The sequence below is a fragment of the Lissotriton vulgaris genome, chromosome 3_1 (assembly GCF_964263255.1).
Source record: "Lissotriton vulgaris chromosome 3_1, aLisVul1.2, whole genome shotgun sequence".
NCBI classification, from domain to species: domain Eukaryota; kingdom Metazoa; phylum Chordata; class Amphibia; order Caudata; family Salamandridae; genus Lissotriton; species Lissotriton vulgaris.
In genome coordinates, this window is record NC_141689.1 from 2,018,219,592 (window position 1) to 2,018,244,764 (window position 25,173).

Genomic DNA, 25,173 nt, shown 5'->3' on the forward strand with positions numbered 1-25,173 from the left:
GGGACGCTCATTTCAGGTGTGGGACGGCAACTCTCGATCAGACCCCCTCCCGATCACGCGTGGTGTCCCCCAGGGGTCCTCGCTCAGTCCCACCCTGTTTAATGTCTACATGGCCCCGTTGGAGGACGTGGTTACCCGCTATGGGATAAAAATAGTCAATTATGCCGACAACACACAACTCGTCGTCTCCCTGTCCCAGTTGGACAAGAACCCTGAAATCTTACTTAACTGTCTACAAGACATACACACCTGGATGTGTGAATCCGCGCTGAAACTGAACGGGACAAAAACGGAAATCATGCTGTTGGGCAACAAATGGTCTTCTGTCCCTCCCTCAGCCTGGCCAGACTCCTTTGGTGACATCCCCACGCCCAAGACTGAAATTAAAACACTGGGCTTCTGGCTGGAGCAGGACCTCTCCTTGAAGACCCAGGCAGTTAAGACCGCGGGCACATGCTTCGGGCTTCTCCGATCAATTCGGAAGATCCTCCCCCTCCTGCCCCCCTTGTCCAGGAAACTTCTGGTTCAAGGGCTCATACTATCACGCCTGGACTACGGCAATGCTGCATATCTCGGTGCTCCGGAAACCACCCTGACCAAACTTCAGCGCGTACAAAATGCCGCGGCGAGACTCATTCTCAAACTTCCTCCTAGAGCCCATACCACACCGGCCCTCAAATCGCTGCACTGGCTTCCGGTCCGCCAGCGAGTGGAGTTTAAGGCCTTGTGCATCACGCACAAACTCATTAATGGGGTTGGACCTGCCACCCTCAAAGATATGATCACACCTTACAAAGCCCATAGAAACCTCCGCTCGGACAACGAACATCTGGCCACAGTCCCAAGATTCAAGAAGGCGCGCACTGGTGGACGACGCTTCTCGGTCAAGGCCTCCTCCACATGGAACGCACTCCCTCGGCTGCTGCGTGTGGAACCCAGCCACACGCTGTTCCGCAAAAGACTCAAAACCCTCCTCTTCCCAAAATAGTTCCTGTCTCTCGCCCGTCCCGGATTTTACAGTATCATAGCGCGGGGATGCCTTCGGGTCACCAGGCGCTTTACAAATCTCAAAATAAAACAAAATAAAGGCTGTGCGCGCTATGTAGAGCTCGTGCCATTATTTTAAACATGAAGGTGGCGGTGTAACTGCCAAAAGTGGTGGCTGGGGCCCAAAATTAAATTTAAAATAACTTACCCCATAAGTCCATAACAGTGCAAGTAACATGGGCCAGGAATATACACTTAAACAAATAGCAATCAACCCTGGCCTCCTTCAAACTAAGAGTCTTCGTAGTAAATGTTCACAGTTTTGCTTTGTGTGAGGTTTTGCTTTGTGTGAGATCTACAAAGTAGAGTATGTCCACAACTGACAAACCACTTTTATGCGCAGAACCATATGTGGAGTCTATGCACATGTAGAATATGAGTATCCTCTTGTAGATGTGTAAAAGCAATATGCAGGCACCTCTCGAGTAGCGCTCACCACAGGCAGTAGACAGATTTAAAGCAGGACAGCTGTCAATGTGAATCATGACGTCTGCTGCGTCCATGCAGTGTATACTCATGTAGAAAGACATTTTTAAGGATTAGACTTTCCAAATTGGCGCAAACTTGTGGGTGTAAACAAATTGTAGAGATAATATCCAGATATGTGGAAAATGTCGTTTTGTATAATAACTTCTAGGCACATTATTTCCACATTGTTCAATGACCATGCATGTACTTTCTATGTGCGAAAAAAACACCAATCTTAGCAGAACCACACCACTCCTGTGTGGCATTTCTTTTCTTGTTCTCACTCCAGCCAACACGTGTTTCGTCGATTGGGACAAGACACCCTCGACTTCCTCAGGGCTTTCAGTCTTTGAATCAGTATTAAAATGCCTTCTGACAGGTTATAATTCCGTCCCAGCCTAATTGCGGCTGGGCAGTTTGCTAATAATCCATAAAAGAATCTTGAGAAGTATTGTATCCTACTTGCACGATCTAGAATGAATTTGTGCTCAAAAATACACTAGTATCTTGCCCGTCTCTTGTGCGCTGTATATGGCAGCATGCAATCCCGGAAGCGTTCCTCGGCAACTCCGTCTCGCCGCAGAGTACAGGGAGAACAAGAAAAGAAATATTAAATCATACATTTGTTACTACTATATATGTCTTGGAATTGTTAGCATATTATAATTGGTTTGTTGGTGTGCTAGGGCTTGATACAAAGTTGTATAGATCAGTTGATCTAAGTGGACCTGTCTGACTTTTTGGCGAAGTCCCTCCTAATTTTTATTTATTTTGTCCCCTTTTTGCCCCTCATACCCTTATTAATTTTTGTGTCTACTGACTTTTTATAGGTGTTGGCCAGGGGGATAGGTGTTCCCTCTCCCCCTCATAGTTTTTTACCTCAGGTCCAGAGGCCTGTTCTGACAGGAAAGTTGGCACCACCTAAAATGGTGGCCACCAACTGCCCCAACTGTCACCAACAGAACTTGGCCATAGCCTAACATAGGGCATTCCAGAACCTTCTGGTCCATTCTGGACCACTGAAGGGCAGCCTATATAAGGCGGAATGCGGGGCAGCCATTTTGTCTACCTGTGGAAGTCAGCTGGAGGACAGGCTGTAGCCAAGGGTGGGAGAGGTTAGACATAGGGTTGACCTCCTAGATAGGGAAGCTGCCTTGGGTTGTCACCTCAAAATTCCCCTTTTGAGTTATTTGTCCTGACCCCGCTGTGTAGGATTACTGGAGACCCTGGGCGCCTAGCTTGCCCCTTGTCCAAACTGTACAGGGGAGGTTTGAGGAGAAGGAGACTGCAGTGCTGCGGTGCGCAGTCCTCTGCCCAGCAGAAAGAGACTCAGGAAGGATATCCTTCCTTAGAAAATCCCAACCCCTTCTTCAAGTCAAGTGCTAAGAGGACTTTGTGAGGAGAACTGGGTGCAGAATCAAGTTAGCGCTGTCCCTACCTTCCTGGGTGCTGGGGAAGGCTGGTGTCCTGAGGAGCCCTAGCTGGATCTACAGACAACTGGTCCCTGGAGTCCTTGGTGGAAGGCATCAAGCGTTCTGGTAAAGCGCTCAATCCCGGGATCCACTGAGCCTGGGAAGCTTGTCAGGGCTTCCCTTCGAAAGCGGGACCCCGGGGGCACCTTCCGCGCTCCAGTCGCGTTACCGAGTGGAGTCCCGGTTCACCAAGAAGAGCCTGGGCGAGACGCTTTGCTGAGGCGCACTCGCGCATGCCCAGTCGGCTGTAATACTCCCTCAGGAGGGGCCTAGGACCGAGCAGGGGGCGTGTGGAAGCGCCGACGCGACGCTGAGGAGAGCTGTACGGAGGCGGTCTCGGCGAGTGGCAGAGATCTTGTGGGGCGCCGAGGGACAGATCCTGGACGGGGAGGAGCAGCCCTGTGGCGAGGCTGCATCACCGTGTCTGCGCTCCGTTTTCTGCGCGCAGAAGAGGTCTCTGCTCCTCTGAGAGGGAGCGAGGGGGCCGAGTAGCAGCGGTAAAGAGCCCTCGAGTCCAGAGGGTGAGCGGAGGACTCGACTGTTGCCTGCTCTTCCCAAGTAAGCGGTGAGGAGTGAGGGGAGGCGAGGGAGAGCTGGTTAGGCCTCCTTTTCGTCTGGGTTCCTTTCCCTGCTGGTTGAGCCTGTAAAGAAGAGGGAGGGGGGAAGAGCCTGGAAAACGAGGGCTTAACTGTGGAAACACTATTGATAACGAGGAGCCTGGTTAGCTGAGGGGTGTAAAGAATATAAGAGTCCCAGTCAACCCCTGGCTCTTGTTCATTAATGACAGTTGGCCCCCCTCTGATGGAGTAGAGTGTTTGGAAGGCAAAACAGAAGCACCTTGCATCATTAACTGTCCTATGGACTCAGAAGGGTTTTCTACCAGACTTGGTTGTGGTGCACATTCAACTGTAATGCGCTATTGGAATTAATTATCAATCTGCATAGTAATTTAAGAGTGTTATTGCTATTGCTGAGACCAGTTATAGAGTATAAGTCATCTTTAGAAACTATGCCTAATTAAGCGCTAGAAATGCTAGGAATGTACCACTGATGATTTAAGCTAACGCCTTGACAGAATCTGTAACAAATTCCCTGACTAATAAGATTTGTGCTTCCATCTCATAAGGAAATCTACTTGTATTTAGGTGTTGCTGGGGTCTTTCCTCCCAAGGTTCTAGCAGAAGTGATAAATAACCTGAGTGATTCTAAGGTACAGTCTATCCTAATGTACAAGTGTAATAGGAGTCCAGGGATATAGCAACTGCTTTTAAGGCAACGTGTTAATCTGCTATTAATTGCAAAAGTGTAACTGTTGATTCTAAAAGTGATCTGAAATGTTTTTGAGCTAATTACATGTGAGAGACTTAAATTTGACAACAGAGAGAATATTATTTTTACATAAAGCAGTACGTATTTTCATATAATTTTGGTGTAGTGTTTTTCTTTTTGAGTGCTATTGCGTGAAGTTACTTTTGGGTGGTCTGCAACCTTTACACTGTGCCTCTGTATGCTAGTCTTGCCCTAGGCCAGGCTACCTAATTCCAACATATTGGTGCCTAGCGGTGGGATTGCGGACTTGGTTGCAGCTACTTACTAGTAATTTGGCGTAATACACCCAACCTACACCAGGAGTTTTCTCCTTGCGGCCCTCCCAATTAGTCTTTTTGTTTTTTCTAAATTTATTCCTGGTGGTGGGTGGAGTTGGTTTTAGGTTACCCTCACCCTTCTGAAATTTCTGGTGTGTATCCAGGTTTGCCAGATTCACCATGGAGTTTGCGGTGGAAAACCTGGAAGCCTATTCCGTGCCCCAATTGAGAATGTTCTGCCAGCAAATGGGGGTCTTTTTCAAACATGGTGCTAGGAAGGGGGAGCTCCAGACTAGCCTTAGGGCCTGGGTGGAGGCACACCAAGAGACAAAGGAGGAGGATGAAGAGGTTGACCAGGGCACAGAAGGGGGGGTGGAGGAGTTATTCCACCATGAGGGGGAAAACTTGCTCACCGGACCAGTGTCCTATTCCAGAAAGGGCAGTAGCATTTCTGGGAGAAGCCTAACAGAAGCTGAGCTCACCGATAGGAGGGAGAAAAGACAGCTAAAGTGGGAGCTGGCTAAGTTGGAACAGGAGAAAGAGGAGAAGAGGATGGTCCACGAGTTTAGGCTAAAGGAACTGGAGCTCCAAAGTCTACAACGGGGGTTCTCTCCTGTTAGGAATGGTGGCAGCGAACCGAAAGAGTCAGCCAGGGAGACTAAACCCTATATCCCAAAGGACCTGATAGCGAGCTTCAGTCAGGGGGATGATGTTGCTAAGTGGCTGGCCGCTTATGAGGTTTCTTTGAAGGTTCATGGAGTGCAGGAGAAGCACTGGGGGGGTAGTTTGTACAAGTACATGCCTCCTGCTGGTCGGGACACCTTGCTGGCCCTGGATCCAGAGGAACAGACAAACTACCCCACCATGAAGCTGGCGTTATTGAGGAAGTTCGGGCTCACCCCAGAGAGGTACCGACAGAAGTTTAGGGGGAGCCACAAGATGGGAACTCAGAACTGGGTGGACTTCCTTGATTACGCCAGAAAGGCTTTAGAGGGTTGGGTCAAGGGCAGTGAGGTAAAAGATTATGAGGGGCTGTACGATCTGTTTTTGAGAGAACACCTCCTCGAGAAATGTTTTCCCGAGCTGCGCCAACACCTGGTAGACAGCAAGCTGACCAATCCCCGGAAGCTTGCAGAGGAGGCGGACATCTGGACAAGTACCCGGGTGTCCACCAAGGGGACTGGAGGGGAATCTCAAAAAGCCGGACAGGGCGCCCCCCAGAAGAAGGAGGGGGGGAGAAAAAGAAAGAGTTCTCTAAAGGTCCCCAAAATAACTTCCAAGGGAAGGGAGCAGGTTTCACCCCTAGGGCAAACCCGCCCCGGAACCCTCATCCTGGCCAGAGCCAGCAGCCCAGGGTTCTCCACTGTTTTGAATGCGGTGGCGTTGGACATTATAAGGGAGATGTCAGATGCCCAAAGAGACCACCCCCTCCCACCGGAGGAAAGTCACCGGGAGTAGCTAGTGTAGCGCTCGGGGAGGAGTTGCCCTTAGATAAGGGGGGTGAGTGGGCGGGTGTCACCTTAGTGTCCCTGGGAGAGCGGGAGATGGTGCCAAAGATCCAGGTGCCCCCAAATACTACAAAGTATGGGCAATGGGTTACCATCAATGGCCAGAGAGGGGAGGCTCTGAGGGATACAGGAGCCAGCATGACTATGGTGAGAAGTCAGCTGGTGTCCCCAGAGCAGGTTGTTCCTAATGTACTCCACCCCGCCGCGATGGCTGACGGCAGAATGGGCCACTATCCAGTGGCTGAGGTTCCCTTTGAGTGGGAGGGGGTTGCAGGTTCACTTCGAGTTGCCGTAAGCCCTGCCGTGCCAGTCGATTGTCTGTTGGGGAATGACATGGAACACAATACTTGGAGAGAGGTGGAATACCGGACGCATTCTGCGATGCTGGGTACACCTGACTGGGCCTGTGTCAGCACACGGTCTGCGACTGCCCGGAGAGGGAGTTCGCCTGGGTTGGAGCCTGGAACAATGGCCCAACCCGCTGCTAAGAAGGGACAGACCCGGAGACAGAGAAAGCCTGCTCCGGCTTCCACACCCCATGAGACAGATCGGCCACCTGCGGTGGTGGACCAGGAGTCCGTGGAGGGGGAAGTAGACTCTCTGGAGAATTTGCCCATCTCTGCGGAGTGGCATGTGGAGGGAGGTCCTACCAGAGAGGAATTCTGTAAGGGGCAGAGGGAGTGCCCCACCCTTGAGGGACTGAGGCGACAGGCTGAAGCCCAAGCAGCAGGTGATGTTACGGGACATTACCATATTTACTGGGAGGATGGACTCCTCTACAGTGAACCCAAGGTACCCTCGCCTGGTTCATCGAGGGCCTTGGTAGTCCCGCAACAGTACCGAGCCTTTCTTTTGGAACTGGCTCATGCCATACCCCTGGCAGGACACTTAGGCCAGGACAAGACCTTTGCACGGCTTGTTCTCCACTTTTACTGGCCTCAGATGAAAGCGGCGTCCAACACATACTGTAGGACTTGTGTAACCTGCCAGGCCAGTGGGAAAACAGGGGTGAAGCTAAAAGCTCCCCTGGAACCACTTCCGGTCGTTAGCACCCCCTTTGAGAGGGTGGGCATCGACATTGTAGGGCCTTTGGATCCACCAACAGCAGCTGGTCACAGGTTTATCCTGGTACTGGTGGATCATGCCACACGGTACCCAGAGGCAATACCTCTGAGGACAGTCACTGCACCTGTAGTGGCAAGAGCCCTAATGGGAATCTTTACCCGAGTGGGATTTCCCAAGGAAGTTGTGTCCGACAGGGGGACCAACTTCCTGTCAGCTTAGATGCGGGCAATGTGGAAGGAGTGTGGAGTGACCTACCGGTTCACCACTCCCTATCACCCCCAGTCAAATGGACTGGTTGAGAGGTTCAATAAGACCTTGAAGGGCATGATCAGAAGTCTGCCCGAGAGCCTGCGGAGGAAATGGGATGTCCTCCTGCCCTGTTTACTCTTTTCCTACAGGGAAGTGCCCCAGAAGGGAGTGGGCTTCAGCCCCTTTGAGCTTCTGTATGGGCACCCTGTACGCGGTCCTCTCAGCCTGGTGAAGGATGGTTGGGAGAAATCTCCCAGGAAACCCCCCCAGGATGTGGTGAGCTACATGCTGGCCTTCAGGAGCCAAATGGCGAAGTTGTGGAAGCAAGCTTCTGACAACTTGGAGGCCAGCCAGGCAGTCATGAAGGAGTGGTACGACCACAATGCTCACCAGGTGGAACTGGAGCCTGGACAGAAAGTGTGGGTGATGGAGCCTGGAGAGCTTAGCGCCCTCCAGGATCGCTGGACAGGCCCCTTTGAGGTGTTGGAAAAGAAGGGTAAGGCCACATACCTGGTGGACCTTAAGACCCCTCGACAGCCCCTACGGGTGCTACACGCCAACAGACTCAAGCCCCACCATGAGAGGCCCGAAGTCATGCTGATGATGGTGACGGACGGGGGAGAGGAAGCGGAAAGCGAACCTCTCCCAGATCTCTTTTCATCCCAAGAGAAGGATGGGTCAGTGGAGGGAGTGAATCTCTCTCCTACTCTCACTCCTGAGCAACGGGAGGACTGCCGCCAGATACTGGAGCAGTACTCTTCGTTGTTCTCCCTTGTCCCGGGAAGGACCCACCTGTGTACCCATGATGTGGACACAGGAGACAGCCCACCAGTGAAGTCCAAGACCTACCGGCTGTCTGACAAGGTGAAGGCTAGCATACATGGAGAAGTTGCCAAGATGCTAGAGCTGGGAGTAATTGAACCTTCCAACAGCCCTTGGTCCAGTCCGGTGGTGCTCGTGCCAAAAGCCGCACCACCAGGCACCACACCTGAACTGAGGTTGTGTGTGGATTACCGAGGACTGAATTCAGTGACAAGGACTGATGCTCATCCGATCCCTAGGGCGGATGAATTGATTGACCGGCTAGGAGCTGCCCAATATCTGAGTACCTTTGACCTCACTTCAGGGTACTGGCAGATCTCCTTGACAGATGGAGCAAGGGAAAGGTCAGCCTTCTCCACGCCTGAGGGACACTACCAGTTCTGTGTGATGCCCTTTGGGCTCAAGAACGCCCCTGCCACATTTCAGCGGCTGGTGAACCAGGTCCTCTCTGGAATGGAGAGTTTCTCTGCTGCTTACTTGGATGACATTGCTGTCTTCAGTAGCAGTTGGGAGGACCATCTGCAGCATTTGCAGGCCGTTCTCCAGGCACTGAGACAAGCTGGATTGACCATCAAAGCCAGCAAATGCCAGATTGGGCAGGGGTCGGTTGTGTACCTTGGACACTTGGTGGGTAGGGGGACTGTGCAGCCCCTGCAGGCGAAGATTGAGGCAATCATGGCCTGGGAACCCCCCAAGACACAGACTGAGGTCCGAGCTTTCCTGGGCCTCACAGGTTACTACCGTCGCTTTGTGAAGGGGTATGGCACTATTGTTGCGCCCCTCACAGAGCTCACCTCCAAGAAACAACCTCGACGGGTAGTTTGGACAAAGGCTTGTCAGCAAGCCTTTGAAAAATTGAAACAGGCAATGTGTGCGGCACCGGTCCTGAGGGCCCCAGACTTCTCCAAGGAGTTCATTGTCCAAACGGATGCATCAGAGCATGGCATTGGGGCAGTGTTATCGCAACTCAACGAAGAGGGCCTGGATCAACCTGTAGTCTTCTTATCCAGGAGGCTGCTTCCCCGGGAACAGAAGTGGAGTGCCATTGAGAGGGAAGCTTTTGCGGTGGTGTGGGCTCTGAAGAAGCTGCGGCCATACCTCTTTGGCTCGCACTTCCTGGTTCAGACCGACCACCGACCCCTTCGTTGGCTGATGCAAATGAAGGGGGAAAACCCCAAGTTGTTGAGGTGGTCCATCTCCCTACAGGGAATGGACTTCCGGGTGGAACATCGGCCTGGAGTGGACCACGCCAATGCAGACGGTCTCTCCAGGTATTTCCGCCTTAGTGATGAGGACTCCCAAGTGGTTGGGTAGTTCTCCCCACTTTCAGCTGGGGGGGACGCGTGTTAGACCTGTCTGACTTTTTGGCGAAGTCCCTCCTAATTTTTATTTATTTTGTCCCCTTTTTGCCCCTCATACCCTTATTAATTTTTGTGTCTACTGACTTTTTATAGGTGTTGGCCAGGAGGATAGGTGTTCCCTCTCCCCCTCATAGTTTTTTACCTCAGGTCCAGAGGCCTGTTCTGACAGGAAAGTTGGCACCACCTAAAATGGTGGCCACCAACTGCCCCAACTGTCACCAACAGAACTTGGCCATAGCCTAACATAGGGCATTCCAGAACCTTCTGGTCCATTCTGGACCACTGAAGGGCAGCCTATATAAGGCGGAATGCGGGGCAGCCATTTTGTCTACCTGTGGAAGTCAGCTGGAGGACAGGCTGTAGCCAAGGGTGGGAGAGGTTAGACATAGGGTTGACCTCCTAGATAGGGAAGCTGCCTTGGGTTGTCACCTCAAAATTCCCCTTTTGAGTTATTTGTCCTGACCCCGCTGTGTAGGATTACTGGAGACCCTGGGCGCCTAGCTTGCCCCTTGTCCAAACTGTACAGGGGAGGTTTGAGGAGAAGGAGACTGCAGTGCTGCGGTGCGCAGTCCTCTGCCCAGCAGAAAGAGACTCAGGAAGGATATCCTTCCTTAGAAAATCCCAACCCCTTCTTCAAGTCAAGTGCTAAGAGGACTTTGTGAGGAGAACTGGGTGCAGAATCAAGTTAGCGCTGTCCCTACCTTCCTGGGTGCTGGGGAAGGCTGGTGTCCTGAGGAGCCCTAGCTGGATCTACAGACAACTGGTCCCTGGAGTCCTTGGTGGAAGGCATCAAGCGTTCTGGTAAAGCGCTCAATCCCGGGATCCACTGAGCCTGGGAAGCTTGTCAGGGCTTCCCTTCGAAAGCGGGACCCCGGGGGCACCTTCCGCGCTCCAGTCGCGTTACCGAGTGGAGTCCCGGTTCACCAAGAAGAGCCTGGGCGAGACGCTTTGCTGAGGCGCACTCGCGCATGCCCAGTCGGCTGTAATACTCCCTCAGGAGGGGCCTAGGACCGAGCAGGCCAAGTGCAGTGTCGCTTCTCCCCCGCGCATGCGCAGGAGAGCCCGGGGGCGTGTGGAAGCGCCGACGCGACGCTGAGGAGAGCTGTCCGGAGGCGGTCTCGGCGAGTGGCAGAGATCGAGTGGGGCGCCGAGGGACAGATCCTGGACGGTGAGGAGCAGCCCTGTGGCGAGGCTGCATCACCGTGTCTGCGCTCCGTTTTCTGCGCGCAGAAGAGGTCTCTGCTCCTCTGAGAGGGAGCGAGGGGGCCGAGTAGCAGCGGTAAAGAGCCCTCGAGTCCAGAGGGTGAGCGGAGGACTCGACTGTTGCCTGCTCTTCCCAAGTAAGCGGTGAGGAGTGAGGGGAGGCGAGGGAGAGCTGGTTAGGCCTCCTTTTCGTCTGGGTTCCTTTCCCTGCTGGTTGAGCCTATAAAGAAGAGGGAGGGGGGAAGAGCCTGGAAAACGAGGGGCTTAACTGTGGAAACACTATTGATAACGAGGAGCCTGGTTAGCTGAGGGGTGTAAAGAATATAAGAGTCCCAGTCAACCCCTGGCTCTTGTTCATTAATGACAGTTGGCCCCCCTCTGATGGAGTAGAGTGTTTGGAAGGCAAAACAGAAGCACCTTGCATCATTAACTGTCCTATGGACTTAGAAGGGTTTTCTACCAGACTTGGTTGTGGTGCACATTCAACTGTAATGCGCTATTGGAATTAATTATCAATCTGCATAGTAATTTAAGAGTGTTATTGCTATTGCTGAGACCAGTTATAGAGTATAGGTCATCTTTAGAAACTATGCCTAATTAAGCGCTAGAAATGCTAGGAATGTACCACTGATGATTTAAGCTAACGCCTTGACAGAATCTGTAACAAATTCCCTGACTAATAAGATTTGTGCTTCCATCTCATAAGGAAATCTACTTGTATTTAGGTGTTGCTGGGGTCTTTCCTCCCAAGGTTCTAGCAGAAGTGATAAATAACCTGAGTGATTCTAAGGTACAGTCTATCCTAATGTACAAGTGTAATAGGAGTCCAGGGATATAGCAACTGCTTTTAAGGCAACGTGTTAATCTGCTATTAATTGCAAAAGTGTAACTGTTGATTCTAAAAGTGATCTGAAATGTTTTTGAGCTAATTACATGTGAGAGACTTAAATTTGACAACAGAGAGAATATTATTTTTACATAAAGCAGTACGTATTTTCATATAATTTTGGTGTAGTGTTTTTCTTTTTGAGTGCTATTGCGTGAAGTTACTTTTGGGTGGTCTGCAACCTTTACACTGTGCCTCTGTATGCTAGTCTTGCCCTAGGCCAGGCTACCTAATTCCAACAGGAAGGTATTGGATGATTACCTCCACCCTAGGCACCCATAACTGAAAAATATAGAGCAACAAGATACAAACCGTAATCTGTGAGCGCGACTTCTATCCGGGGTATAATCATCCCAACAAGCATTCACTCCTGTGTGGCACCTGTGAATTAATTTCACTGAGTTAGTCCATAACTCACATCTTGAACAGCCACAACTCCTTTACACTGTAGATACATCCATACGGCACATATTAAAGGAAGTGGTAGGATGAAGCTTAAACTCAGGCATACCCTAACATACAGACCATACCTGTGGTCAAATCCATGGAGCAAATTCAGGCAGGACACAAACAGTGGTTGGGACCGTCCGATGACATGGACACTGGTGGGGCTGGCTTGCCTTTTACTCAATTCTGGTTCATGTAGTAGCTTCTTGTTCTTGTAGTTCCGCTGGTTACTGTGGTTTCTATGTAGTCTCTTGGTTTCTGTACAATGCATAAGTACGCTTGGGTCCAGGTCCGCTCATCGGCAAAATAAATGTTGTTCCCTGCACACAGCGACACTAGTAGCCAAGTAGTATTATTTCAAGTCTTGTTTATTGGTTCCAGTTCAGAGTAGTATCAGTCTTAGTTCAGCCATGTACCAGTTCCTACATCTCCTACACCAGGAGCAGCTTACCTAGCTGCTCAGACCATCTCCAACTGTCACCAGTCATCCACACAGGCACCTAGGCATTCCATTAATCACAGTCACACTAACATTCCAAGTCCAACTCTCACTCTGGCTGAGCAGCTAGAAGGACCTAGGCTGATTACATGTAAATGTAATACTTAGGATATAACAGAGACCAGGCAAGTACATTACAGTTAGGTGGAGGAGATTATTCAAGTTACTAGAACTGCAAGTCTGGTAACAGTTTTATGGTTTTTCAAGGCTTGCCAGGCATGGCCACCAACCAAGAAAACCTACTAAACCCAACATTTCTGAAAACTAGATACACAGGGGAGTCCAGTGTGGTGCAACTTGAGTGGATCACACTACGTTTCTTTTAAATCAGAATGCCTTGCAAACCTAATTTTTTGCTTAAAATCATGCCTTTTGTTTGTCTTTCTATGAGGAATAGTTCTGGAATACACAGTAACTAACACAATTCCCTACCACCCTGTGTTTCCTCGCTTCTCCCAATTAAAACCTTAACCCACTTTTGTGGGTGGGTCTATTGACCACAACACTATAGACCACAAAACGCAACATGAGATCTCAAGTTTCGCCATAAAAAATTACCCATTTTGCTGATGTGGATAACTTTGGAAATTGGGCCAGGGCAAGACCGCCACCCATGGAAACCAACTACACCCAGACAGTTCTGTGAACTAAACACACAGGGAAATCCAGGGTAGCCTAACTTACGAGGATTCTGCTATGTTTTCTTACCTAGAATGGCCTGAAAACGTCAAACTTTAACTTAAATTATAAATTTCCCTTGGACTTCTGTGAAGAAAGGTTATAGAAGCTACGGGGATCCACACAATTCTTTAACCACAACTGTCTTGATAAAAATGGTATCCTGCTTGCGTGGCTGGGCCTAAAGCATATAATATGAGTGGATATAAACTGTGACCGTATGAGGTTAATGTGGTCTTTCACAGTCCCCGTTTTGGTCTGTTCTTGTCTCAGATAATTAGGCCAGCCACACAAGTGGGGTACTGTTTCGAATCTGGAGAAGTTTGGGAATACTGAGTGGTAGGTGTTTTGTGAATCCCAGAACTTTAATAATAATAATAATACTGAATTTTCTAAAGCGCGAACAGCTACCTCACATGGAGGTGTCCCGGCGCTAAGTGAGTAGCTAGATGTAACAGGGGAAGAAAGTGATTTAGATTTTTTGAGCAAAAAGCCACGTCTTTACCTCACAAAAACGTGAGGGGAATGTGTGAATTTAACCAACTTTCAAATGTATGGCACTTTATGGGTAAGAAAGTCTAAGTGGTTGTTCAATTGAACAGCAAATACACATTCAATCTTGCTTACAACCATGCATTTTAAAAAGTTAAACAAGCGAAGCTCCTACTAGCGTGTTTATAGAAAACGTATTTCACTGTGACTGATTGAAACATGCATTGGTAATAGCATTATATAGCACATGATTTTCAGATACTGATCATATATGGATTTGTTCTTTGAATTAATACCCACAGCCATGAATAAGTTTAAATAGGGTATTCCGAAATGATTAAGGCAGCTTTTAATAAGTCTTCATTTACATGTAGGTCAATTAGATTACAAATGTGGTTTAAGTTTGGTGAAATTTGATGCAAACAATTTTGAGAAACGTATGGTAGGATTTAAAGTGATCCAACAGATATTAAAAGAGTACTCAAAAATGGATGCCAAAAACTGTCTTTCACTGTTCATTAATGTTCACCAAACTTTGTGTATGGACTTGTGCGTGGCAGAACACAATACAAATTTTGGGAACTTTTGTCATCGAAAATTCATTTTAAATTCATTGTCGAAAGTAGAACTTAACCCCTTGCATGCTGATGACGGCCCCCAGCCGTCATGCACTACGGTGCTCGTGTGCTGATGACGGCTGGGGGACGTCATAAACCCGCCCACTCACAATTCTGCCGCGCAGGCGCAGAATCGCAGCCGCATGGAAGGGGTTAAAGTACAGTAACTTGGGGATCCAGTATCAGGTAATCAACTGTCGTAAATATTATGTTTTTCTTCCCCGCACAGAGTCAGAAATCGCCTTCTGTGAATGACGTGCTAAATAATTAGAAGAGAATACCAGTTACTAAATCAATATTCTTCTCTTCTTGCAAATATGATAATCAAGTTTACATGAATATAGTTGTGGTATTTAATCATTGCAATTCATCATTTCCATTTTAATCATTATTATGAAATTATAGACTTTCTCGAAAATTGATAATAGCAGGTTATATTTTGTTGTCATTTCAAAAGAACACTGCCTAGTAGAATGAAAATAGTTGAAAGGGCCTTATAATATTTGCCGTTTAATATTTATCCTTAAAGTCTAAAATAAGCTTGTGAATAATCTTATAAAAACTGCACGTAAAGAGCCAGAAGTCAGACAGGATGTTCATACTAAGCGACAGATACAGGTGTGCTCCCACCTTAACTGGTGATGGGAGGCCAGTCAGCCTTCACGATCTGTCTCGACCAGTCACATTATCAGAGGTGTTCATCATTTACACACAGCTGCTTTCTAATCTAAAAATAGCTCTTACTGTTCTGGAATCAGGCATGAAGGTGTGAACCATCTTTCAAACTCAAAATAGGCTCATATTTACTAAATGTGCTACTACTGACTTAGTATAGCACTTAGAAGACGTAAATGGGGTGCTAATCCTATACAAGAGATAGCAACACTTTTGGAATATTTTTTACTGTTAACATGATTTATGAACTTTTTGGCTGCCTTTATTTTCATCTTTATTGTGGAAACAACTAATATTGTGTGTACCAGATTAGGGTTTTAACTTTCAAATAAATGTATTATAACGTATATTCCGTTTTTAGTGGTACTTGAACTTATCATTCATTTATGAAAGAGTTTGGTGTGTCACTACCTGTTCTTATACTAGACTATATCATGGGACTGAACGTTACCCAAAACATCTCTTATTGAAAATACTGCTTAGTGTATTGGGGCAGTTCAACTGTTTGTGTTAATCTGAGTGACACACGGAGTCATTTAGGCCAGGGGGTCAGAAATCCAAATCCTGCAACAAATGAAAATTTTAATAACAATAACACAATGATGAGGCAGTGTGTGGTGTTAGCGTTCTAGATGCAGCCGACTTGCGTGTGACGTAACACACGCCGGCAGACAACGCGGGACTGCGCATGCGTGAACGGCGGTTCGCGCTGCTCAGAGCCCGATCCCTACCAGATGCCCGGCGCTCTTCCCCAGTAATTATCTTAACTAATAAAAGAGTATTTCCCCTCACACCTGCCTCGGAGTGATCATTTGGGAGGGGGCCTGTGCACTTCTACAGTGGCGACAAGGAGTGGGATCTGTCCACTCAAAGAAAAAAAAAAAAAGGAAAGAACTGTAACCTGGCAGGATCAAGATAAGTGGAGGCACAGGGAAACCCAGGACAAGATCACCCACGCCACCAACCTGCAGAAGAAGGAGGGAGGCATGAAGTCACCACAAAACCGAAGGGAAGAGCGTGGCAGAGGCGCAGAGATACACTCAGGTACACTGAGAGTCGGGGAGCCAAGAAGCAAGGCAACATGCACAGAAGCAGGGTAGGAGCACGCAAGCACCCCCCACCAAGGCCCTGGATGAAAAGGGTGTCCACGAGGGAGCGGGAAGAAGCGTACCCAGCTCCACCACGTCGCAAGCAGAAGGCGCCAACGCACCTGGCAGCCCCAGAAGTCAGGGAGGGAACAATAGCGCGCCAGGCAGCCCCAGGAATCAGGAAGAAGGGCCAGAGAGACAGGTCAGGATGAGCAACCAAGCGTCATCACTCACAGCACCGATCCCGTTTCTACCCAAGCCAGGAGAACCACAGATGAAGTGGGAGGACTGGAGGGAGTACTTCGAGAACTACTTAGAAGCCCTGGAGGATGAATCCACTGACGAATTCACCCCCGCCAGACGGAAACGGATATTGCTGCACAACCTGGGCCCAGAGGGCATAAGGGTGTTCACGAACATAGCGCCGCCGCCTCTACAAGCAGTTACGCAGATGTCTTCAAACAAGCCCTAGATGATCTAGACGCCCATTACCGTCTGGCTGTTTGCGTCTCCATAGATAGGTTCAACTTTCAGCAAAGGAAACAAGGCGACGGAGAGTCAGTTGACGACTACGTGGCAGCCCTGAGGAGACTAGCAGTCACGTGCAAGTACGGGGCACTGGAAGAAGACTTCATCAAGGACCAGGTAGTAATGCACACCACCAACAGGAATGTGCAGGACAAGCTATGGGCTCACGGCGAGGCAACACTAAAAGAAGTAATTGCAATGGTGAAAAAAAATGAACTCTCCATGCGGTGCGCAGAAGCCGCGAAAAAGAGAGTGCGCAATGGGTCATGGTTAACAAGATTGATGGCGCGGAACCATCGAGTAGACACAAGATGGCGCCGGGAGACAACCGCGGAACCAGCAAATTGGTGGGAAGACAGGGGCAAGCAGGGAAACAGCCCTCATTCACCAAATCCACGTGCTATAGGTGTGGTAGTGCGAACCACGCAGCCCACGATAAACGCTGCCCCGCTTTTCATACGAAGTGCATGTTCTGCAGCCTGGTAGGCCACTATGAGAAAGTGTGTCCGAGAAAAGAGAAGAAAACAATGGTGAAATACATAGCGCACCAACAGCAGGACGAAGGCGCCGAGGAGGAGTCAGACGAAGACGACAGAGTGTTATGCATCGAGGAGCAAGTACTAGGTATCGACACTCTGCGTTCTGACAAACCGAGAGCAGACATGTTAATAGGAGGAGTCAAAATCAGAATCGCGATAGACTCTGGATCCCCGTACACCATTGTGCAGAGATCGGTGTGGGAAGAGGAATTCAGACCGAGCCTGGGCCCACAGCTAAACCCGCCGGACATCAGACCAGTGTCGTACACAAGCAACCCGATCCCCATAGTGGGATACCAGAGCCTGAAGTTCGAATTCAGGGGGAGAACAGCCACATGTAAGCTATACCTAGCTGAGAGGGGACCCTCCGTTCTGGGATGGAGAGACCAAGGAGACTTGGGGATCAAGCTGGACCCAGGAGGCAAAGAACAGGTGCTGCTAACAGATAGTGAGCAATGGCCAGACCTGGAAAGGGTGAGAAGAGAATTTCCCAACGTCTTTGGTGGCAAAGTGGGCAAACTGGAAAAGTTCATGCATAGAATCGTGCTCAGAGAAGACTCCCGGCCAGTATCCCACAAGGTCCGCAATGTGCCTATTGCAGTGAGGGATGCAGTCCAGCAAGAACTGTCTCGACTGGAAGAGCAAGGGATCATCGAGCCGATCGAAAGCTCAGAGTGGTTGGCTCCCTTGGTGGTCGCCAGGAAACCCAATGGCAAGGTGCGCCTCTATGTGGACTTGCGCAAGCTGAATAAATGCTTGGTGGTGGAGAAGTTTCCCCTTCCTAGGATAGAAGAAATGTTGGCGGGAACCAGGGGAGTGAAATGGTTCTCCACAGTTGACCTCACGTCAGCTTACCACCAGGTCGACCTACACACGTCCAGCAGGAAACTGACGTCTTTCATCACCCCCTATGGTTGTTATCAGTTCCGCAGGATGCCCTTCGGTCTGGCGTCTGCCGCGGCGGTATTCCAAAAGCTCATGCACCGCCTGGTCAAAGATGTCAAAGGCATCCAGTACTTCCAGGACGACATCCTGGTAATGGGGAAGAATCGTAAAGACCACGATACCAAGCTGGACAAAGTGCTGAGCGTTCTACAGGAGAAAGGGCTCAAGGCGGAATTGGAGAAGTGCAGATTCGGAATGACGTCCGTCACATACCTGGGGCACGAAATAAGCGGACATGGGATCACGCCCAAGAAAGACAATGTGAAAGCAATCTGCGAGGCCAGAGCCCGTACCAACAAGGAGGAAGTACGGTCATTCCTGGGAATGGCCGAGTATTACAGAAAATTCGTCCAACATTTTGCTACGAAAACGCACAGATTACGACAACTGATAAGAGACAAGGCGTCATTCAAGTGGGATGAAGAGGCTCAGAGGGAGTTCGAGAAGCTAAAAGAGAACATCAGCCAGGCCGTACCATTGCACGGACATGACCCAGCGGGAGTCGCCATCCTTACCACTGACGCCAGCGAAAAAGGTCTGGGTGCAGTCCTCGCTCAACAGAGAGACGACAACATGGTTGAAACACTCAGCTTTGCGTCCAGAGCACTGTCACACACTGAACAGAAGTTCAGCGTAATAGAGAAAGAGATGCTGGCTGTTGTGTGGACCATGGGAAAGTTCCGGCAGTTCCTGTGGGGCACGAGGTTTAGCCTACAAACTGACCACAAGCCACTAGTCAAGGTGCTTACCTAAAGTGGGCATGCCACGGCCACCCCGCGGATTGCGAAGATGACTCTCAAACTATTAGAGTACACGTACGATGTAGAGTACATCCCGGGGACACGCAACAAAGTGGTGGACTATCTTAGCAGGTCCTCAGCCATGGAGGATGCACCCACGCCTGCAGAGGAGAATGAAGAAATGGTAGCAGTAATGGAAGACATGGAGAGAGCGATCAGAATACAAGAATGGGCACACGCATATTAAGATGAGACCTTGGAAGAGATCAAGAGGTACCTTGTCAATGGGTGGCCAGAAAAGAAGAGGCTAAAGGAGGTGCCTAGGAAACTGTACGAAGTGAGACAGGAGTTATCCATGAGTGACTCAGGAACATTACTGTATCGCGGGGACAAGGTGGTGCCCCCAGAAAAGCTGATCTCTACATTGCTGAACCAACTGCATGAAGGTCACCTCGGCATTGTGAAGACCAAGTCGAGGGTGAAGCAGATGTACTGGTGGCCAGGAATGGACACCCAGATCGAGAGACATGTCAGGGACTGCAACCAATGCCAGGAGTCAGACAAGGTGCTCAAACCTTTGAGGCCGGCGTTGGGCAGTTTTGAACAACCCCGTGATCCATGGGAAGATCTCGCTGTCGACATCCTAGGGCCGATACTGGATGGACAAGGAACGGCCAACTACTCGTGTGTACTGGTGGATAAGTATTGCAAATGGCCAGAAGTGCATGTGCAGGAAGAAATGGAATCGGATGTAGTCATAAAATTCCTCACTTCGGTGTTCCTAAGGGAAGGCATCCCGGAGGACTATATTGACAGACAATGGCCCACAATTCACATCCGATAAGTGGCACCGATACACAGAGAGGAACGGAATCAAGTCAAAGCACACCTCAGTCTATCATCCAGCCAGCAATGGACAGGTGGAAAGGTTTAACCGAGTTCTGATGGGGTCAATTCAAGCTGCCATTATGCAAGGAAAAGACTGGGAGGCAGAAATTCAAAGAATGCTGTGGGCGTATAGAATCACTCCCACTGCAACAGGGAACAGTCCTTAGAGGCAGGCATCCGTTCACGAAAGACAATGTAGTATGGAGAGAAAAAAACGGTCGCCAGTAAGTGGTCGCCTGCCGTAGTCCAGCACAACTTGGAGAAGGCCCAAAGAGTGTACACAGACCACTACAATCGGAGGAAGAGAGTGGAGGACTTGACGTTGGAAAAAGGGGAATGGGTGAGAGTTAAACAAGCAGTACTGAGGAAGAAGGGAGAAAGTAAATACAGCCCAGCCCTACAAGTGGAGGAAGTGTACAGCAGAGCAGCCCTCCTTAGCGACGGAAAGGTGTGGTGTCAGGATCGCATGGCAAAGATAAATAAGATAGTGCAATGGCCGGAGGAGAAAGGAAACTGCACTTCTGTTCAAAGACAAGAAGGAGAAACCGAAGAAAGAGAGTCAGTTGACGAAAGTCAGGGAGGCGGAGATACGTACATAGAGAGTGAAGAACTGGTGAAACAAGTGTGAAGGAAACACCAGCAAAGGAAGAGGCGACACCCAGGAGAATGGGACATGGTCAAGGGAGAGAAAAGGTAGGGAGCCCCGCTCCCGAGGTTGTCCATGGAGCCCCCACTCCAGTAAGACGCACGCGCGCTGGGAGAGTGATAGTCAGATCTTCACACCTCAGAGACTTTGAGTGAGAGTACGTTGAACATTGAACTGTAAATGTCCGTTGTGTAAAAGGAGGAGATATGTGGTGTTAGCGTTCTAGATGCAGCCGGCTTGCGTGTGACGTAACACGCGCCGGCAGAGAACGCGGGACTGCGCATGCGTGAACGGCGGTTCGTGCCGCTCAGAGCCCGGCAGAGCGAGATTCCTACCAGACGCCCGGCACTCTTCCTCAGTAATTATCTTAATTAATAAAAGAGTATTTCCCCTCACACCTGCCTCGGAGTGATCATTTGGGAGGGGGCCTGTGCACTTCTACACAGTGTGTTTGCCATCAGAATTTCAGACCATGCTTTTATGTATTTTTTAGCATTACTGTTGTAAATAGAAGCCTGGAGCCTGGTATCATTTAGGTTGCTTTATTCAAGGTTAGTCAAGTCTTCAAGATGTTAAGATAAGATATAGAGAAGACCCACCAGGAGTGACCAGCTTGTCACTCGGCCTGCCTGGTTCCAACTGTCAGTTGTCACAAGGCTAAGCCCCAAACACTCCATGATGTCACCAAAGGTTCTAGTGGTGACATCATGTGAATGACAGTGCAAACCCCAGGCAGAAAAGAGACAGGCTAAATACAACACGTCTCCTTTCTTTAGGGAAATCAACAAGATGAAAATAGAATAGATAAAATTAGCTTGAGTGTACACATCCATATAAAAAGTACACAGTACAAACTAAAAGATAAAGTTACTAACACATTCCAAACAGTTGCGAACACAAGCCAACAACAAGTCGTCCAACACAAACTGATTTTGTGCCAAAATTAATGAGTCCACTTTGCTCCGTAACGGGGTACAACTCACCCCAAGAATCACACCTTGGAGTGGCCATTGCTCCGCCCCCAATTTTCAAAAGGGGTACTCAACGGGGTACAATTCTCCCCGTGAACCACACCTTGGAGTAACTATTGCTCCGCCCTCAATTTCCTAATGGGGTACTCACCACCCTTTAAACTGAAAACAATAAATGCACACTCTGCACCATAACACCACACCTTGGAGTTGCCATTGCTCCGCCCCCAATTTTCTAATGGGATACTCACCGCCCTTAAAAACACTTAACTAGGACACATATAGTCCCAAACACTAGGACACATACAGTCCCAAACACCAGGACACATATAGCCCCAAACACCTCACTTCATGAACCTAAAACAATTTGAAAATGCAGCTTAGATGTCTAGAAAAAAAAAAAAAGCCACTCACCACCCCAAAAACACAAAAATTGCGTTACTCGCCACTCCAAAAACACAAAAATTGCGTCACTCGCTTGTCACTCGCCACCCCTAAAGTATACTGCATGGGGCCACCTGCCACAAGAAACTCTTCACCCTCACACTAATCACCACTAACTTATCCGCATAACAATGTTAGAGAAAGTCTTGTGCTCCGGTGAGCAATCTCTCACCCGAGATCTCCTCAGAAGTAGGAATCGCTGTTTTTCATCACCAGCCAGTAGCAGTATCATCACAGGGAACAGTAAAGATGAAAAACTAGACGAAAACAAACAGCCACCAATGTCTGCCAGTTCCTTCAGCTGTAAGTACGATCATGTCCCAAAAACGGCTTTTCTTTTAAAAGGGTTACTGTCTGCCAGTTCCTTCTGCTGTAAGTACAATTTGGGACACGAGGATGTCCCAAAACTCATGTATTTCACTCGAAGGATTGTTTCCATTGTGACGATCCAAACCATTAAATTCATTGTTTTTTTAAACACTCCAGATGTCCCAATGCTTTTGTAAAAGTACACATCTCTAGTACAAATCGATCTGCATATAAAGGGTTGCTGCCAAAGCTCTCCCACGATGTAACGGATTAGTAAAGTTTTAATGTATTCTTCCGATTTTCTAAATTTTAATGTAAACTCCGGATGTCCCACAGCAACTGACCAAGCAAAGTCTGCGATGTGAATGACATTTGTTTCCAAAATGGCGGGACGCATTTCACGCCGCACCGGGTGGCTCTCGGCACGGTGATGCTTTAAAGTGTGAAAGAGAAACCCCGTCAATCTCCCCACAACGTCAGAGAGGCAGAGCGCTCCTCCTCGTGGCAAACACAGCAGGTAGGTTCTTAGCGCATTACCCTGCTCGCGCACACTTGGCCTAAGACGACAGTTAAACTGCCAACACCTGCGCACTCTTAGTAAAATTATATTAAGCATATTTTAACTTTCAAGGAGAAAATCTGTGCGCTGCAGGCAACCAACTGTAACAGACTCTTCACATGCCTTCACCTAATCGTTTTAAAAACTGTGCGCTGCTTGTAAAAAATAAATTGGGGTAGTCCATTCATCAAACTGTAGCAGTAGTAACGTCTGCCTGGCATTGAGCAGGCTGCTTAGAGAATCGTGACACAATCCAAACACTTCAGTTCACACCGAATTAATGAGATCTTTTAAAAGTCATTAGAAGTGCTTTAACAATAACGCTTCAGAAACATTTTTTTAGCACAACTTGCCAAGCACAGGAAAGGATCAATCATCACACAGGGTCATCTCTTCTCCGTGATTTTCCTTCCCTCCCTGTGTGTTGTTCAATGCCACGCTGTACTCACTGTGTTAAAGGCCTTGGACTGCAGGCTGTCAATATGGTAAATGACACTGGTGGGTTCCAAGCAAGGCGTTTATTTTCCAGTGTGAAGCTTAGTTGCATTAATCTCTTTTAAACATAGACTCTCCACAACGCCGTCAATTGTTTTCATTAGTTCCAGTTACTCTTGTCTTTGCTTGTTCCTTGTTCCTTTTTTTTTCTCTTTTGCACGCTGTAGGTTCTCTTGTGAATAGGCTCTTATAAGTCTCTCCAAGCATCGCCAAAAATGTTGTAAATAGAAGCCTGGACCTGGTATCATTTAGGTTGCTTTATTCAAGGTTAGTCAAGTCTTCAAGATGTTAAGATAAGATATAGAGAAGATCCACCAGGAGTGACCAGCTTGTCACTCGGCCTGCCTGGTTCCAACTGTCAGTTGTCACAAGGCTAAGCCCCAAACACTCCATGATGTCACCAAAGGTTCTAGTGGTGACATCATGTGAATGACAGTGAAAAGCCCAGGCAGAAAAGAGACAGGCTAAATACAACAATTACACGTTTTTAAAAGGAGAGAAACATGCACTAAAATAATACTACGTAACACTACTGCAAGTTGTAGTTTATTATATTAAACAGTTATGATTTGCTATTTAACGTCTAAGACATAAAAACTACAAGCAACGACAACCACCGAAACGAAAACATCCCATGCTTTTGCATGGCCCTCGTTGATCCAGAATCATAGAGTAACATGCCTGATAATAAAGCATAATAAACTCAAATGATTTGCTGCGGCTTAACAACTAGTATACCTCTCTATGGCATTACAGGCATAAGTAGCTACCTTCTCAGGTCAATGGGAAATTATTTTCTCTCGTGTGAATTTCTTCTGAAATGTTTACGAAAAGCAGCAACAGATTCAGTTGGTGACAGGCAAGTAGCTGATGGAGAGGCACTATATGGTCGTTAGGTATTGACTTTTCATACATCACTGATAAGAGGAAAAGATGAGCACACTGACCGTGGCAGCCACTATGGAAGGAGATGGAAAACGAACGAGGAGCACACTGATAACCGCTGGCAGAACAGCGCGCACCTCAGTGATATTGTCTAGGGGGAAAACTGCAGAACTCAATTATCCTTTCCTTAAAGTAAACGCCGCAAACGTAGGGGAGAAGTCGTGCTAAGGAGAAAAATTCAGACCCAACGTGGCCCTTTCAACTGACCTGAGCAGCCCCAGCTCCTGATAACCGGACAGTTTCTCTACATCGGCCTAGGCAGCAGCGTCCGTAACCAAGAGCGTCACTGAACGTCGTGACTTGGAGCGGAAGAGGTGGGCGTGGTGCTCATAGACCAATGGAGGCGGTAGAGAGAGACACAAGTACGTGAGGCAGCCATCTTGCAGCATGCAGAGCTACAGGTGCGAAAGATGCTCGCTCGAAGAACAACAAATCCGCCAACAGACTCCTTAAGAAATATTTACAGATTAAGTCCACTTTAAATAATTCAAGTATTGAGACTTAGCGCAATATGATACTTTTAAAATGATTTATTCACACGTGTATTTTGTAATTCCTGTACGTTTTGGCTCACAGTAATGTACAGCCTGCATTATTTTTGTGTAATGCCTCTGAAATGCATATCTTTCTGTTTCCCCAAACGTACAGTATGCTACTTTTAGGATAGACGATCCGGTTGTTATGAATCTTCACTGCAGTTTCCGTCACCCTGACTGGACAGCGAGTGCGCGCAGACCCGCCTCCTCTTGGATTCCGCAACAGCCGGGAGAGTTAGTTAATGCACATGAGGCGCGCTCTCCAGGCTTAACAGGGTAGAGCGAACAAGTATTTTACTATTGTATTTATGCAGTTTTTCTAGCGCAAACATTAAACAAAGGTGTTTAGAGCGCTTTTTTGTAAAAGAACTATAGTAATAAAGGAAGCACGTACACTACCCTGCCTCACATACGAGTGAGAAGGCAAGGGACTTATGAGCCTGTCAGTTATTGTACCCCAACCGC

At 48.5% G+C, this 25,173-nt stretch overlaps 1 protein-coding gene across 3 annotated transcripts in view; it reads right to left on the minus strand.

Annotated features, from left to right (window-relative positions):
• Window positions 1-24,469, minus strand: part of CFAP97 (cilia and flagella associated protein 97) — a 507,276-nt gene extending 482,807 nt beyond the window's left edge. The window contains exon 1 of one of the 3 annotated variants that reach the window (XM_086962501.1): window positions 24,380-24,469. The gene's annotated coding sequence lies outside the window, so the exon portion shown is untranslated. The remainder of the gene's footprint in view (window positions 1-24,379) is intronic. The other 2 variants (XM_086962498.1, XM_086962499.1) reach the window with 2 other exon arrangements.
• Between the last annotated feature and the right edge of the window lie 704 nt (window positions 24,470-25,173).